The sequence below is a fragment of the Lemur catta genome, chromosome 3 (genome assembly GCF_020740605.2).
Source record: "Lemur catta isolate mLemCat1 chromosome 3, mLemCat1.pri, whole genome shotgun sequence".
Lineage (NCBI taxonomy): Eukaryota > Metazoa > Chordata > Mammalia > Primates > Lemuridae > Lemur > Lemur catta.
Genome location: NC_059130.1, coordinates 85,662 through 103,640, shown reverse-complemented (window position 1 = coordinate 103,640; position 17,979 = coordinate 85,662). Strand labels below are relative to the sequence as shown.

General features: G+C 38.3%; 2 long non-coding RNA genes across 4 annotated transcripts in view; one reads left to right on the top strand and one right to left on the bottom strand.

Moving 5' to 3' along the window:
• Positions 1 to 17,381, top strand: part of LOC123634912 — a 51,577-nt gene extending 34,196 nt beyond the window's left edge. Inside the window, exons 5-6 of one of the 2 annotated variants that reach the window (XR_006734004.1) lie at positions 10,930 to 11,071; positions 17,073 to 17,381. This is a non-coding gene — a long non-coding RNA (uncharacterized LOC123634912). Of the gene's footprint in view, positions 1 to 6,148; positions 6,509 to 10,929; positions 11,072 to 17,072 lie in introns of those variants that run through there. The other variant, XR_006734003.1, reaches the window with a different exon arrangement.
• The window catches only part of LOC123634914, a 32,125-nt gene continuing 26,109 nt past the window's right edge, over positions 11,964 to 17,979 (bottom strand). The window contains exon 3 of one of the 2 annotated variants that reach the window (XR_006734006.1): positions 11,964 to 12,150. This is a non-coding gene — a long non-coding RNA (uncharacterized LOC123634914). The remainder of the gene's footprint in view (positions 12,151 to 17,979) is intronic. The other variant, XR_006734005.1, reaches the window with a different exon arrangement.

Sequence of the window (17,979 nt, the reverse complement as noted above, 5' to 3'; positions counted from 1 at the left end):
GAATCAATCAGCAACACACTCTTAAAATGCAAGAAATGTTAGACGTACTTTAGGCAGGAGAAAAATGATACCAGATGAGATTATGTTTAGAGATCTGCCCATGGTAACCAAATGGGTAGTATGTGACTTTTTTTCTTTTTAAAACGTCTTTAAAAGATAATTGACTCTTTAAACAAAAATAACAATAATGAAATTGCGGTGTATAACACATGTGTAAGTAACATGTATGACAATACCATAGAGACCCGAGGGGAAGCGATGGAAGTGTGGAGCATTCTGTATGGCTCTTACACGGCACAGAAAGTGGTGTCATATCACTGGAAGGTAGAAACCAACGGTATTGTTTCGTATCCTACGCTGCACAGGACAGGTGCCCAAACAAAGAACTATCCAACCCAAAATGTAAGGTTGAGAAACCATGCCCTAAAGCTAAATAACTAAAACAGTAAAACAAAAAGTTATAGCTAATGGGCCACAAAGGAAGTAAGAATGAAAAAATACTCAATGCAAATGAAGTCATAAAAGAAAACAGAGCAAAGAGCTGATGAGATGAAGAGAAAACGTACAGGAGGTGTTTGGTGAATGGAACATGGTGGAAATGACATGGTATCAGCTTCCAGGCCCAGGACTCATGAAACCAGCAGCTTCCACTGCCTGTCTCTTGGAACATTTGCTCTGGAGGAAACCATCGCTCACATTGCCACCTGGGCTCCACCTCTTGTCATACCACTGGTGGCATTAGATTGTCATAGCATTTAAAAAGAAATATTTACAGGTAAATCTGACAAAACTACAAAAGACCTGTACTATAAAAACTGTAAACATTGCAGAGTAAAAATAAAGGAGACCTCAGCAAAGGGAAAGATACACCTTCTTCGCAGGTCAGAAAAACACTCAGACATCAGTTCTGACCAAATTGATCTGCAGATTCAGCACAAGCCCAGTCAACATCTAAGTGTTCTCTGTTATAGAAATTGTCAAGCTGATTCTAATATTCATGTGGACATGCAAATGATATAGAATAAGTCCTCCAGAAAAAAAAAAAAGAAGTTCGAGGACTAATACCACTCAATTTCAGGATTTTTAATAAAGCTATGGTAATCAAGACAGTGGTATAAAGACAAATAGATCAATAGAACGAAATAGAGAGTTCAGAAACAGACTCACGGCCGGGCGCAGTGGCTCACTCCTGCAATCCCGGCACTCTGGGAGGCCAAGGAGGGAGGATCACTCGGGGTCAGGAGTTCGAGACCAGCCTAAGCAAGAGTGAGACCCCGTCTCTACTAAAAATAGAAAAAAAATTAGCCAGGTGTGGTGGTGGCACCCGCAGTCCCAGCTACTCAGGAGGCTGGGGCAGGAGGATCACTCAAGCCCAGGAGCCAGAGGCTGCAGGGAGCTAGGCAGACACCATGTCACTCTAGCCCAGTGACTTGAACAAGCCTCTGTCTCAAAAAAAAAAAAAAAAAAAAAGGAAAAGAAATAGACTCACTCATGCATGGAAAACAGATGTGTTACAGATGAGCAAAGGCCATGCAGGGGAAAAAGGATTGTCTTTTCAATAAAGTGTGCAGGAAAATGTGGCTACTCATGTATCAAAAAAAAAATTTAACTCATTCCACATCTCATACATACACGAACTGGGCCATCAATATAAATGTAAAACTATAAACTTCCAGAAGAAAATAGAACATGTTTGTGATCTTGGGCTAGGCAAAGACGTCTTAAATATAACACCTGAAGCATGGTTTTCTGAAAGAGCACACAGAATTTTATCAAGATTTTAAACTTATATTCTTCCAAAGACACTGTTAGAGTGAAAATACCAACCATAGACTGGCAGGAAATATTTGCAAAGCCTGTACCTGATAAAGGACTTGTATCCGGAATATGTAAATAGGTCTCAAACTCAGTAATAAAAAGTAAACAACCCAATAACAAAATGAGCAAAAAATTTGGCTAGATACTTCACCAAAGAAGATGCTCAGAAGACAAGTAAGTATGCTCAATGTCATTAGTTGTGGGGGAACTGCGACTTACACCACAGTGAGAATTGCTGTGCACCTGCCCGAGTGGCTGAAAGAGACTGGCAGGCCACGCAGGGCTGGCTGTGCAGGCCTGTGACCTGTGCAGTGACACAGAGCCCCTGCACGGAGGGCCCTGCGCCTTGTTTCATGCCCTCCTGTTTTCATCTTGAAATCCTTAATGATCTTAGAACAGGGAGCCCGGCGTTTTCATTTTGCCCCAGACCCAGCAAATTATATAGCCAGTCTCGACTCCACATGTTAGCAAGGATGGGGGAAAGTGGGGCTCTCATACACGGCTGGTAGGAATGTAAAATGGAACCACCACTTTGGAAAACAGTTGGGCAATGTCTTAAAAAGTTAAGTGTTTACCTCCCGTAGGACCCAGCATTCCCACGCTTAGGTGTATACCCAAGAGAAATAAAAATATATGTGAAAGATTATGTAGATTTTATGGGGATTAACTAACCAATAAAATCCCTTTTCTTTCCATTATATCTTTTATGAATAGTGAAGGCATTACAAATACTTTCTCTGTAAAAAGTTTCTCTATTATGATTGTCCCAAAGGTTACACTGCAAATAATTACATTAGATTTTGACCTCTTATTTATGCAGTGACATTAATTAAAAGTAGAAAAGTAAAACATTTATTTATCTTAAAGTTAGTAGAGACTTAACTATCCCTTCCATAACAGGCAGAGTTTTCATTTGGGAGAAATAAACCGTTTTTACTGTGACACATACACTACTTACATTATTAACATTGGTTCCATTTTATAAAAAGTATTTTTAATTCTAAGTTGTGATTTCAGTAATGATGAATTGTACATTTTATAGCTTGCTCTAATCTTTTTACACAATTAAATTAGACCTAGCCCCAAGTTTTACCAACTTTTTAAAAACTTACCAGTCTATAACAATGACACAACTGATGAAAATGACATATCTGTGTAACGATGCAAAACTCACCATAGGTTCAAGAATAATGTACTTGTTTCATATCTGAAGATTAAACATACTGTAAATTTGGGGGGGGTGTCTTTTTCTTTTTTCTTTTTTTGGAGACAAGGTCTCGCTCTGTTACATGGGATACAGTACAGTGTTACTACCACAGCTCACTGTGTTACCTGGGATACAGTACAGTGTTACTACCACAGCTCACTGCAATTTCAAACTCCTAGGCTCAAGTGATCCTTCTGCCTCAGGCTCTCCAGTAGCTGGGACTACAGGCACATGCCACCACACCTGGCTTCCCCCCCCCTCCCATTTTAGTAGAGATGGGGTTTCGCTCTTGCTCAGACTGGTCTTGAACTGCTGGCCTCAACCAGTCCTCCCTCCTTGGCTTCCCAAAGTGTTAGGATTATAGGCACAAGCTACTGCACCAGGCCTAAAATATACTGTAAGTTGTACAGTCCATTTCCTTGGTAGTTGGGAAAAAGAGCACAGGCAACAGCAGAGGACTGTCCTGGGACACTCTTCATCACACAACCACTGACAGTTTAGTCAAAATCGCACCCGAAAGCCCAACCTTGACTAGCTATGCTCTGCCATCAATTAGAAAATGGTTACCTTTCTGAAAACTCTCAGGATAAATTTCTTTCTGGTTTTAGCATTGTGAATAATAGCTACGGTTCACCTGGGCAACAAATTTGCTTTATGGCCATCACTAAAATGTTGAGCTTGTCCTTTTATACCAAAACCCAAATTTGTGACACATCCTTAACAAGCTGTAGGAATTCATGGCAGACTTTCTCGTATTAGGTTTCCTCCTGGCTCTATTTTAGATCCTAAACTTCATTTCTCTTTTCCTCATCCTTCTCATCCCCTTCTAATATATATAGCCTTACTCTGTATCTTCTTTTCTAATTGTCCTCAAAATATTTTTGGAACAAAAGCTCTAATAAAATATACCATGTATACTGATTGATACACATGAGGACAATGTGCACACATGCACACACATGGATTAGAAGCCAACCGAATTTTATTCTTCCTTCAGGATGATGGGGACCCTGCTTCCTGCGCTGTGTGGCTTGCGTCTTGCACTGACAGCACTGGTGACAGCGCCAGTCTCACTCTTGGCCAGTGGCAAACATTCCCATCTCTTTTGTTTCTCCATTCCTCAGCAGTTGAGAATAGGAATTAATCAATGTCTCATAATGAAATGAGATGTTTCAAAATGTTACATTAAAGCTCAATTCCACCATTGAAAATATTTGTTATATGTTTTTCTTATTATATACATTTACTAGCCCTAAACCAAATCTAACTGTATTTTGTACAACACTTAGTACACAATCTATTTTAACAGAACTCTAAGACAAACTTTCAATGATTAGCAAACTTTATGATGTATAACCTACTAATTTTATTGAATGGATTTTCTTTCAAAATAAATTATGTAATTACATCTTTCTAAATCATATACATTTTTAAAACTTCTATTTTCATTTTAAACTCAATTATAAAATATTATCATAATAATGTACATTGTACCTGAAAAGCCCTAACCTCAGCATGATATAATTCATCCATGTAACCCAAAATACTTGTACCCCCTAAATCTATTGAAATAAAAACTAAAAAAAAGGTCACAATAAAATTATATGCTTTGTCTATTTGTCAGAGAAAAATAATTAATGGTAAATACTAGGCCTTCTTTTTCAATTCTGTATGAAATTTCTCTTGATAACACTTGATAGAATTCTACTCACAACACTCAGCCAAATACACTTCTTTCTATAGTGCCAAGTGTTCAAAAACACACGGCATTCAAATAATGTAGTTTCCATGTAATTAGGATATCATTTTCAGTTTGATAATCTCGCATAGAAAAGTCTTCAGTGGAAGAAAAGAGAAATACCTAAAAAGAAACAGTTGACTTAAATGATGATGATTACTACTGAATGAACCGGTTCCCTAAAACATAGTGGAATAGGCTGTCAATGCCTGAATGTGACTGAGATGTGCACATCTGGGAACAGAAGGAAAGCTCTGCTGGCAACACAACAGTGATCCGACCAGGCAGGATAATCAATCCTTTCATTACATATCCCACCTCCTGACCCCTGTTTATCATCCACTTACTCCTTCTTTAAAATTTTTCATTTAGAAATTACTCATACAAGGAAGTATTTTAAAATATGTGCAGTTTGAAGAATAAAAGAAACACCAGAGAAACCACCACCTCGCCTCAGAAAGAGCAGAAGCTCCTTGGATAGGCCCCTCCTGCTGGCTCCTGCCACCACTGCCAGTGTCCTTAATCCTGTGGTAACCATCTCCCCGTTTTTGTCTTCATACCGTTGGGTCCTGTGTATGTGCATTCCTTAAAAACACGTTGCTCTGTGCTGCCGGTTTTTGAGCTTTACAGAAATGGAGTCATTCTCCAAGTATTCTTTGGTAATTTGATTCCTTTCTTTGACATTACATTTTTGCAATTAATCCATATTGATGTGTGAGGCGACAGTTTATTTTTATTGTAGTGTAATAGCTTGTTATATAAACATATGACTATCTGTTATGCCGCTGATGATCCTTTGTTGTTTCTATATTCTGCTGCTGGTGTTACAGTTGCTCTGGCCTAATTATTTTTCACAAATTGAATGTTATTTTTATATTTTATAGTTCATGCTTTAATTTTAACCACACTTATCAACTTTGCTCCTTATTCATTCTTACATTTCAGAACTTTCATTTGGGATCATTTTTTTTCTACCTAATGTAAACCATTAAGAATTTCTTTTCTCTCAGACTTTGTCTAAAAAAGCCTTTATTTCAATTTCTTACTTGAAAGGTAAGTAATTCTAGGCTGAGAGTTAATATCTCTCAAGACATATTGAAGCTATTGTTCCAGTCATTTGAATTCCAGTGCTGCAGTTAAGAAGTCAGTCATGAGTCTAACTACCACACCTTTATAAATGATGTCTTTTCAAAAATCTATTGTCTGTATTTAAGGTTTTCTCTTTCCCTCTAGTAAATTCTGCAGTTTTCACTATAATATGGCTAAATGTGGATATCCTTTTGATTTGTTCTGCACTGGGCTTCCTGGATTGAGTACTAGTATCTTTTACCCAATCTCTCTATAAATAGTGATTCTTCCTCATTTCCTCTATTATCTGCTTCTAGAACCACAGATATATAGATCTGTCAGTGAACTCGTATCCAGCACATATGAAGAACTCTATAACACTTCAGTAAGAATGCTGAAATAAACCAACTCACTAAGAAATGGGCAAAGGAACTGAACACTTTGTGAAAGAAGATATCATTGGTCAATAGGCACATTAAAAGGTGCTTACATCAGGAAAATGCAAACTTAAACTTTGTGAGATGCCATAACAAACCCACTGGAATGACACAAATTTTATAAGATGGACAATACCAGGTGTAGAAAACTTGGAATTCTCATATACTGCTGGTGGAAATGTAAACTCTTCACTTTGGATAACAGTTGTGCTGTTTCTAATAAAGTTAAACATACATTTATCATATGGCCTAGTGATTCCACTCTTAGGTATTTATCCCAATACACGCCTACACCTGTACATAAAAGCACACTCTATCTTATGTCATAATAACCCCCAAATGTCCCTTCAGCAGCTAAACGGATTTAAAAAATCATGGTATATATATATGCACACAATGGACTACTACTCAGCAATGAAAAAGAATGAACCACCAACATCCTTAAGCAGATGAATCTCAAAACATGTTGATCAAAAAAGCCAATCATGGAAAGTAATACACTGTATAATTCCACTTATATAAAATTCCAAAGCAGGCAAAGCTCATCACTGTGACAGAAAGCCAATTGGTGATGGAGTGGGGCTGGAGGGCAGAGTGGGCTGGCCACACAGGAGCACAGGTAACTTCCTGTATCTTGAATGAGATGGTGGTGACACAGAGGCACCGATTTACAGACAAAGTAAGAAAAATGACTTCCTCGAGAAAACACAGCCAGTTAATAGTAGAGCAATATTAGCATTAGTCTCAGTCTATTAACATTTTCAAGCTTTCTCTCAGAAGGACAAACTGGCTGCAGGAAAAGAGCTCACATGCACCCAGCATGTAACAAACACTGCTGGAGACAGCTGGGTGAGGGCCACATGCCAGCCACACGCGACAGAGACCCCTACCTCACAGAGACCACACACCGGTGGGAAGAGGTTTCATCGCAGAGGGCAAAGAACACTATGGCACTGCCAACAAGCAATTCAACCACATGGTCTGCTACAGGGGCCCCTAAAGTATCTCCCACAAGAGTTGTTAAGACTTTTAAGTTTAAAGTCTAAAGAAGAAGGTAGACTCACAACAAACAATAAAGTAAGGTAGATCCTTACCTAACACATAAAAAGATAACTACAGATGGTTTAAAGACCTATGAAAGGTAAAACTATAAAGTTAGTAAAGGAAAATGTAGGGAATATTCTTGTTGCCTTAAGGACTTCTTAAATAAAATTTCAAAAGCATAAAACAGTAGGCAAACTAGACTGAATTTGATCACATCCAAATTAGAAGTTTCTGTTCAGTAAAGAAAACTATGGAAAAAATTAATAAACAGATGACAGAGAAAAGATTTACAAACCATAAAACCTATAAAGGAATTATTGTCCAGTGTAACAAGAGCTTCTGCAAATCAACAGGAAAAGACAGCAATCCCAGTGGGAAATGGGGAGAAGGCAGTAACAGGCACCCGCAGCAAAGGAAGCCCAGAACCATATAAGAACACCATGAGCTGCTTAAACCAAATACAGAAATGCAAATTAAAACATCCCTCTGAATGACAAAATTTGGGCAAGTGAATGTCAAGTATATGCAGATGTACAGGAAAACAAAACCCAATGTGTACAGCACTACCGAACTTTTAGACTGAGGCATCCTTTCTTAAGAGCTTAGTCAAATTAAGTACCCATATGCGTATGGCATCACCACGGAGGAATTGTTTCTGGACGTACATCCCAGTGAGTGGCCGTGAAGAGCTGGGGCAATGCACAGTTATCTGTGCTGGAAGGAAGCCAGAGACACTCGCCTGCGTGTCCACAGTAGGGAAATAATTCAAAGCACGAGGCAAGGGTATGATGCGAGGGGACACGGAGCATGGTGAAAACACCCAGGTTATCCTAGCATGCGACGGTGACAACACCGTGATGAAAAAGGCAGAGGACACTCACCTCAGGGTTGCAGACAGAGCCAGATGAGGTAATGCACGTAAAGTGCCCAGTCCCTTGCCCTTAGTCCTACAAAAGTAATTCCTGCTCCTTGGTATAGGTTACCCCTCTGAGCTTTCACCCCACTATTTATTTGTGCAGCTGGAGCACGAAGCTTTGTTACGAGAACTTAATGGAAGATGCGGCGGCCACGTGAGCGCCCGGGGGAGGCGAGGCCTCTGGAGTCTGCGGGTCCCCTGTGCACAGCGGCCGCTGTACGGCAGGAGAAGCCCTCACTCCGCCCGCATCTCCACCTGCGCACCTAGAGAATCATTAAAGCCAGTGCCATGTGGCTGTGTTGTGGGTAAATGAGATAATGCAAACCTCATAACAAGTGCTCGTTCACCTCGCTTCTCCTCCCTCCCAGGTATGGGGAGGCGCCGTCTTACCAGGGGGAGCCCCCTGCCACCATCACATGTTGCGGTGGCCACGCGACAACATGGAGGACGACTCAGCCATGCTGAGACAACACATACATATACAGAAAATGACTAGAAAGAACAACATCAAAATGAGTACCTTACTTGAATTTGGGTAGACAAATTATAGGTGGTTATTTTTCTGTTTTTCTATTTTCCGAGTATCCTGTTATATGGTTATGTTACTTTTAGAAATGTAATATTTCATGGCAAACAAATATTTTACTTTAAAATTGCATTGAACAACAAGTGTTAAACTTCAAAACCTAAACAGCATCTTTATAGATTCTCTATCAAATGGAGTTAATTTTAAAATTCTAGAATATATTCTGAAGCACTAGGTTCTTCTTAATTCTAACACTTAACCTGGGACAAAGAATTTACTCTGAGAGCTGCATTCTTCACCTATGAAGTGGGGCTAGTTTTAACTCAGTTGTGAGGATGAAATGAGATGATATGTAAGTACCATGGAGATGGATCATGTTTTGAAAACTTCAAAGTTTGCAAAGATATAAATAGAAACCCCTTAAATACCAGAAGAAAAAATTTTAAATGTTTAGTAGCTTGAACTCCAACATTAGATAGACCTATATTCAAATTTTAGCTCTGCCACTAACAACCTGGATGACTTTGGGCAACTACTTCACCTTCTCACTACAGCACCTTCTCAGCAGTGTGGGGGTAATGACCACATGCCTGCGTTGCTGTGAAAATTAAATGAGATAAATAACTTATGTATAGCACAGTGCTTGTCACAAAATAATGGCTCATTTAATGTTACCAATTATTATAATCCTCCTTAAAACCACTTCTGCAGTTAATGAAACTGAATATTATTAACGTCTCAATCACTGTTTCACATTAAGATACAAAAATAGAAAAGACATATTCCCTACTCTTAAGGTTCTCACAGTCAATAAAAGAAATGGAAATATATTTCAAAGATCATAGGAGACTACAATAACTAATAAAGTCAAATTTTATATCTATTACTATGAGAATAAAGACAAAGGGGAACAGGATTGGTTACAATGAGGAATGTATCAAAATCTCAAAGGAGATGATATTTTAGTTGGATCTTGAAAGACTGGGTATGATTTTGTCCATTAATGAAGGAAAAGTACAAAATTAAAAATCCAAGCCAGGCATGATGGCACATGCTTGTAATCCCAGCTACTCAGGAGGGTGAGGTGGGAGGATCATTTGAATCCAAGAGTTCGAGTCCAGGCTGGGCAACCTAGCGAGATCCCATCTCTTAAAAAAAAAATCTATAGAGTGCTCAGGCCATTGAGACTTGTCTCATCAGATGGAACACTGAGAGGGGAAAGGCTGGCTGTAAAAAGAAGAAATATTATGATCTAATTGTGAAGAGCTTTATAAAAATGCCCTGCTCCATTATTTGGACTTTATGCACAATAGGGAAATCAAAAGAGGATTAAAGAACACAATCAGACCTAAAATTTGGAAAAATAACTGGTAAAATTAGGTTGACTTAACAGTCCCAGGAAAGACTTCCCAGGGATGACATTTGGAAGAAGAGTCTGGGAAGGTCATCCCAGGTGGTGTGTGGGAGACACAGACCTGAGGACCTGCCAAGTGCATCTCTGGCTTCTGGAGCATAGCAGAGTGGGGGCGGCGGAGGTGATGTGGAAGACACAGGCCAAGACAGCAACACCTTTGCCCAGGAATGTGGGCTTCGAGGGCAAGAGAGAAAGGCCTGCGATGGTAGAGCGATCTGAGAAGATGACGTTGTGGAAAAACAGGGGCTGGAGGAACAGGTAGGAAATCACAAGAGTGAAAACTCAGCCCAGAAGAGGGAAGAGCAGATGGACTCAAGAGACATTTGAGGGGACCATTCAGTCTAGCCTGGGAGGGAAAAAAATGAGTATGTTCTATTTTTTACCATTTTTCTATTCAAAAAGCACTCACTATTCCCTTCTACCTATGGATTAAAATGTCAATGCTAGCATTCAAGGCCTTCCTAGTCTGACCTCTCTGCCTTTTTATCCACTTTCCTTACACTCCACGGTCCCTCTACTTGGACTGTCCTCTCTGCCATGTCAAACCCCATCTGATGACTGAGGCCTGACTAATTCCATGCCACCCACAAGGCCTTCCGAGCTCTCCTGGTGCCTCTCCCCTCAAACAAAGCCTCCAGTGTTGTAAATTAATAAACCCTCATCATGTGGTAACGACCCTCTCCTATTACTAGGTACTACTGTATGATTCTTTAACAACTGTTTACATTTCTATGTGCCTTGTCTGTATGTTTCCTTCATAGAACTGCAAAGAAATGTCAAGCACATGACTGCAGCTAGACAATCCAAGGCAAGATGAATGTCAGAAGATTTTGGCTTCCTGGAAAAAACTCACCATGGACTTTGGTTATTCAGAATTAGCTACTTCTTCTGTAAGGCTATCAGGTAAAATAAAATAGTAATGATAACAGTTGTAAAGTATACCTGCCAATCCACTTTCACAATAAGATACGTAAGAAGAATAAATCAATATAGATTGAAAGGAGAATACAATGAGTAATTCCATGAAGAATCCTTGGAATTACATAAGCAGCATAATAACAAGTAGTTTTCCAAACTAACTTATTTACAAAGAAGTAATTTAGGAGTGGCCATTCTCCTCCTCTCTAATAATTTTAAGAGAGAGAGACATAGCAAACTTTAACTTAAATAAACAGTTTCTGGAAATTGGGCTTCAACAAGTGAAATTATAATACATAAAAAAAGAAATAATATGTACCTAGTTGCAACTTCAAAGTCAAGCTACACACAAAGAGGACTTACAGTTTGGGCTTATGTGTATCTGTAGCAACAGGAAGAACTCCAGGAGAACTCAGAAATTTCAATGCCAAACATGTCACAAGAGGTCAGAGGTCACATTTTTCTAACTTGGGTTTGACCCTAAAGTAAGCAATACATGTAATTAATTGATGCCCTATTCTGAAACATTAACTTGATTGGGACTAGTCTACCAATCCGCTGTTAGTCTAATCATGCTAGTCACAATGTGATCACCTCTAAAAACACAAAGTCAAAGTTACTCAAGACAGAAAGGAAACACATAGGTTGACTATTTTGATTGCTTTTTCCCAGTAGTCAATAAAAAATAAGTTAACCTCCCCAATCACACTGCCTAGCTAATAATGCCAGCAGAGACTAGTAAAAAATCCATATCTGTTTCAAAAGCATGTCTTTAAACTATAACTATTACTTAAAATAATTATAAACTTCTAATGCCATGTTATAATTACCCAAATTAGATGTGCATAATTTGTTTGGATTAAAGAAAAGGAAGTGATATATGTAACTTGATTTTATTGGACATTAAACTATACATGGCATTTAGAGAAATAACATGACAATGAGTTATGAATATTAGGAATCTGCATGACTGAACGCTTAAATTTCACTTGTTACTGATTCTTTGTTCTTTGATTCTTCACCCTTTACATCTTGATTGGAAATCTGTAAAACAAGGGCATCATCTGAAGCATAAAAATATTTTATAAATATTTAATAGAAATGTTAAGTAACTGAGTATTTCAAAGCTTTAATGACACCTATCCAAATTACATAAAAGTGATGAATTCATGTGACAACTATAGTGTTTACAGACATTTAAACTGAAAAGAGGACTACTATTATCATGCGTATCTTCATACAACCCTCAACTGACTACTGTATTTCCTTTTTTAATAATAAAATGACTCAATTGTTTCAATTTTACGATGATTAAACATTAGAAGACATCCTTCCATTTCTAGAAATGTAAAACGTTTTTACTGAGAGGCCAAAATTCATGCTTATTTAGTTCCCAAATGAAGTCATCTATAGAATTTATGTTATCATTAATTTATAAACATGAGCTGTAAATCAGAGGGACAGCTTCACCATTAATCAAAACATCAGACTTAATCCCAGATATGTATTTTGAGCTCAGATTGATCTTTTTAGTAAAAATACTTTCCATAGCAAAATAATAAAACTTGTGAAAGAAGTTTCCCTTAGGTATATATTTTTAAAGATTTGAATTATTGAATAAATCTCAGCAGTGATTCTGTAACTTACAGCACCTTTCCTACTTTCTTGGATACAGCACTAGCAGTTCTTTTAAAAAAGGAAAATCAAAAGAAAATGGTAAAAAGGACTCAGAACACTCTTTCCTGGGGAGGTATCATGGACAGGTACTGCTATGAACTCTGAATGTTGGATATCATCATACTTAGGTGGAATAAACATCTAGAATGAACACAGATATGTTCTCCTATTTTGTTATTGAGATAAGAAGATTATTATTAGTTCCAATTAGCCGGGCATGGTGGCACATGTCTGTAGTCCCAGCTACTCGGGAAGCTGAGGCAGTAGGATTGCTTAAGCCCAGGAGTTTGAGGTTGCTGTGAGCTAGGCTGATACCACGGCACTCACTCTAGCCCCGGCAACACAGCAAGACTCTGTCTCAAAAAAAAAAAAAAAAAAGATTATTATTAGTTCCTAAGAGTTCAATCAATTATGAGGATCTGAGGCTTAACTACTTTAAAAGGCCACAAATTCTACTCATGGAATTTCCTTTTAAAATTGCAATGTAAGTCTTACAACATTCAGGATCCTGTATTTGATGATGAGATTGCTGTGGATTTTGAGGCGTCCAGTGTTATATACAAACATAAAGAACATGCCTTGGGTTTGTTTCTGCTAAAAGGGATTTTTTTTTATTGCTTTTAGCTCTGCTTTTGAACTTCAGAAAATATCCAGTGCCTTTAGCAACAAATTTTTTTTTTTTTAAAGATAAATCACAAGATTGTTGTCAGCTGGGAAGATGGTGGAGGTAACAGTTTTAAACTCACCCCTGAACCTCCTAGACAGAGTTACTGGAAGAGAAGCAAACAAAACAAAGCAAAAGGCCCTGGGGCAACATATACAGTACCAAAAAAATTAAGTGATAAGGAGTCCTGTGAATCCCAAAATTTGAGCAGTCAGGACAAATCTGCAAGAGCTACAGTTGCAATCGGTACTGACAGCTACAGAGGACAAGGAGGGACACAGTGGGGATCTAGGGGAGCTGAGCACAGGAGGACCAACCTTGCAGCTGCAATGGACAGGGTGAGACACCCTCACGTGAGACGATTCACAGTAACGCATGGATCCATGGTAAAGTCCTCAGGAGCTGGATCACGACAGTCCTCTGAACACCCAAAATTAGGCAAAGCTCCCTTCCAGGACAAAGCCCCACATTATAGAGAAGTGTGAGGAATTAAAATATCAAATACTACTGGAGTCAGTTAAAAAGACCTTTAGTATAAGAAAGGGTGGTTCAAGGAAAAATGGGGGAAAGATAGAGAAAAACCTAGGAAATCTCAAGAAATATGAGGCCATATTTTTGGCACTTCACAAAACTGGCATAAGAAGAGCATTAGAGCCATAAATCTAGTAAAAGGATTCAGACCCACTTCTACCTGCTACAAGTTTGGGAAAACAGATTTTCACACCAGAATGACAACAGGAAGGACTGCGGCTCACAGGACAGAGTGACACCCTTAGATGAAGGCATGTCAGAAAGATATGCCTGCAAAACAGAAGAAAACCAGGATCCACTGTTTCAAGAAATGAGAAAAGACATTAAGAAAATGATATAATAGGAATGCTGTAAATCAGAATTAGAAAAACTCAGGAATGGGTTAAACATTTGAAGTAAATGAAAAAGAAATCACTTCAGAAGTGAAGTCTAAACTAGAAGCTACACAAGAGTGATTATACAGCAGATAATATCAGATAAACATAAGTTGCAAAGAATGAAAAAATTAAAAATCAAAAAGAAAAAAAGATGAAAAGAATTCAATTGAAAATTACAAACAGAAGACAGAAAAAGAAGACTGAACACACTAAGACAGGCCTCAAATAATATAAACTAAATATATATAATAGTAATATAATCATAACTATATATAATACAATTTTGTTTCTTATTCTCAGATAGCTGTGTATATAATGTTGCATAAAATATTGACTAATTATATGATATTCTAAAATTTTGTTGTTCATGATATCCACAATTCTCACCATGTCAGAGAGGAGGTAAGATTTTAGATAGAAGAGATACATAAAACCCAGTAGCCATAAATTTCAATGGAAAATATCAGTATGAATTAATGAGGTATTTTTATCTTTTAAAAGTATATTGATTTCCTAACTCTGTCCATTCCAAGGCCTAGAGAGACAACACAGTAGCAACACGGAGTGGCCAGAAAGTACTCTTGAAATACAATTTCAAACTAAAAAAAACCAGAGCCCTTGGAAGAAAGCAGTGGTTTAGGATGTGTACAAAATGGGCCTTAAACCTTGTCACCCGAGAAAGCAGGAACAAACTTTGGGATCCAACACAGAGGCCCCCACTGGTCAAAGATGGGAAAACCTCAGCATCAGAAAGGATTTTGACAAAAAATGACAACTAAAAGAAAAAACCTAGCTGGTTACCACTGGAGGATGCTATTTTGAAAACTGGTAAATACATAAAGAGAAGGAATTAAACACTTCTCCTACTTTTCCCATGTGAACCATACCACAGCATAACCAAATAGCAGATAATGGGAAGCCTATGTCCTTACAGAGGCATTCCAGTTAGCAAAGGAAAGAAAATTAGATTACCACCATTTTGCAATTCTTAATGAATTACTGGATCTAGCATCAATAGCTACATATATCACAAAACGAGATAACTGACACGTGTGCCTCCTGAAAACACAACTTTCCACAGCCTGTGCAACAGCCTCGACCCACAGCCTCTGGACCAACCATCAATTTCCGGGAAATACAGAGGACTGAGCAGCAGGTCAAACTGGACCACAGAGCTGCGATCCTCAAAAGCCAGACTGCGAGAAACCAAATGACCCAGTTTCCCCAATCAATAAATCCCAAATGAAAGCCACAACAAAAAAGATGGATGAGAAATCCACAGATCAAAACAGAAACAAGCAGAATGGAGCCATTATACCAAAGTAAATGATAATGTTTAGGATGCAGGATGCAGGATAGCCTAAGAGGGAGTCACACCAACTCCCATAACTTTGAATGCATGACTCAAACTATGTAGCTTTCAATTTTTTTTATAACGGAGTCACCAGTCAAAATAAAGAGTGAAACTTAATGACTACATATGCAATCCTAACAATAATTCTTCTGCAGCCTTCGGTAACTTCTGCCATTTCTAAAGTTTAAAAGACACCTCTATGTTCAGACTTACCTGTAAATAAGCAGAACAACTTGACTTAAAATGAATCCAAGGCTTGAGAGTGCAGAATAGGAATATCAGGCTTTACAGCAAAAGATCAGAGTGCCTGTCCTCATCCCACGCTACTTCCTAACTGACCTCAGGAAAGCGCAACAGGCAAGAAAGTTGACGTTAACCAAGAAGCAAAGGCACTGGGTCAGGCAGTTCTCTGCACAGTCCCCCTGGAGCCAACTGTCCAGCAGGGAAATAGTTACGACTGTGACTGATGTTGGGAAAAAAGCACAGAACGCTGAGACGTGAGCCACTGTGATAGGAGGAAATACGGCACAGCTCTCAGAGGGGATGAGGCAGAGGACACACGGGGAACCCCTCCTGAGCACTTAACCTCCGATTTTCTTCCTTTCTTTTCATCTATCTTTAGATGACACTAATAAAACTAAGACTATTTACTAGGTAAAATAAATTTATTGATATTTAATTAGGAACTATGGACCTCACAACATGAAGGAAAATAAGCCTTGGCATCATTTAAGGCTATACCGTTGAAGCAAGGAGAGAAAGGAACACTTACCGACAAGCTGTGATACAAAAGGAGAAGGTGTGTGCAATCCTGTTTAACAACCTTCGCATCTTTTGTCACAGTTTAACTTGCGCACACACGTACACACATAAGTGTTGCGATAATGCAACAGACGTCTGCACCCGGCACTGTGGGGTTAATTCTCTGACTCCCACACAGCAGGTGGTCACAATCTAACAGCAACATTCACTGGGAGAGTCTGACAGCTTCCTAGGGAACATCCCTAGAGCTTCTAGAAGGATGCTACACGTGAGAAAAAGGAATAGTCTGAAAAACTGAAATGTTTCAGTCAAGCTTACATGATTTTAATTTTTAAAAACAAATCCAAAGAACAGTATTTTATTTCAGCAGTCTTCTATGAGCAATTTGATATACAAAAACTGTTTTCTTAAAAATCTCAACCATAAGAAAATACTACTTTTTATTCTTTGAGATTTCTTTAAATGTTTTTATTATGAACATCACCTCTCTGTAATTTGTATTTAGCTACCACACCTCAAATTATTTGCTTTAATTAGAACTATAATAATTAAAACAATGTACTATTTATTTTATTCTTACTTTTCATACAGTATTATTTTGTTCCTTCCACTAACCTACAGGAGCTAAGAGTTGAACATGGTCAGCGTCAAAGTATTCTGAGGGTGAGTGTAGAGTCAGAGCCACACAGAGCCCGAACCCTTTCTCCATCTTCTGTTCCTTCCCTTGCAGGTAATTTTATGATCTTCTTCACCAGAATACAGGGAAGGGACAAAAATATATGGAATTCAATTTTGTTACTTATTAACAAAAGCCAACAAAAAGCGTTTAAGTGAGCTTTTGTAAATTATCTGCTTCCATTTTTACAAATAGCATTTAAAGAATATGGAGAAATAGGTATAAAGAAATTTTATCTAAATTAACAACAACAACAAAAAAACCAACCTCCAAACATTTAAAAAGATAAATTTGACTTTTTTTTTTTTTTTTTTTTGAGACAGAGTCTCACTCTGCTGCCCGGGCTAGAGTGCCATGGCATCAGCCTAGCTCACAGCAACCTCAAACTCCTGGGCTCAAACAATCCTCCTGCCTCAGCCTCTCAAGTAGCTGGGACTACAGGCATGCGCCGCCGTGTCTGGCTAATTTTTTCTATATATATATTTAGCTGTCCATATAATTTCTTTCTATTTTTAGTAGAGACAGGTCTTGCTCTTGCTCAGGCTGGTCTCAAACTCCTGAGCTCAAACAATCTGCCCACCTCGGCCTCCCAGAGTGCTAGGATAAATTTGGCTTTATTCCTTTAAAAATACCCAGAGAAAGAAAATAAAACCAAGTTCTTATTTTAAGGCATCCTTATAATTAGTATATAACAAGTAAATAGAAGAGTCATGAATTAGTTTGATTTTTTTTTTTTTTGTATCCTGAATCTTTGTCTACCAATATAAATAGCATTACAAACTGGGGTGGGGAGGAAATTTCTTTTTAAAAACTGAGTGGTTTGGCCAGGCGCAGTGGCTCATGCCTGTAATC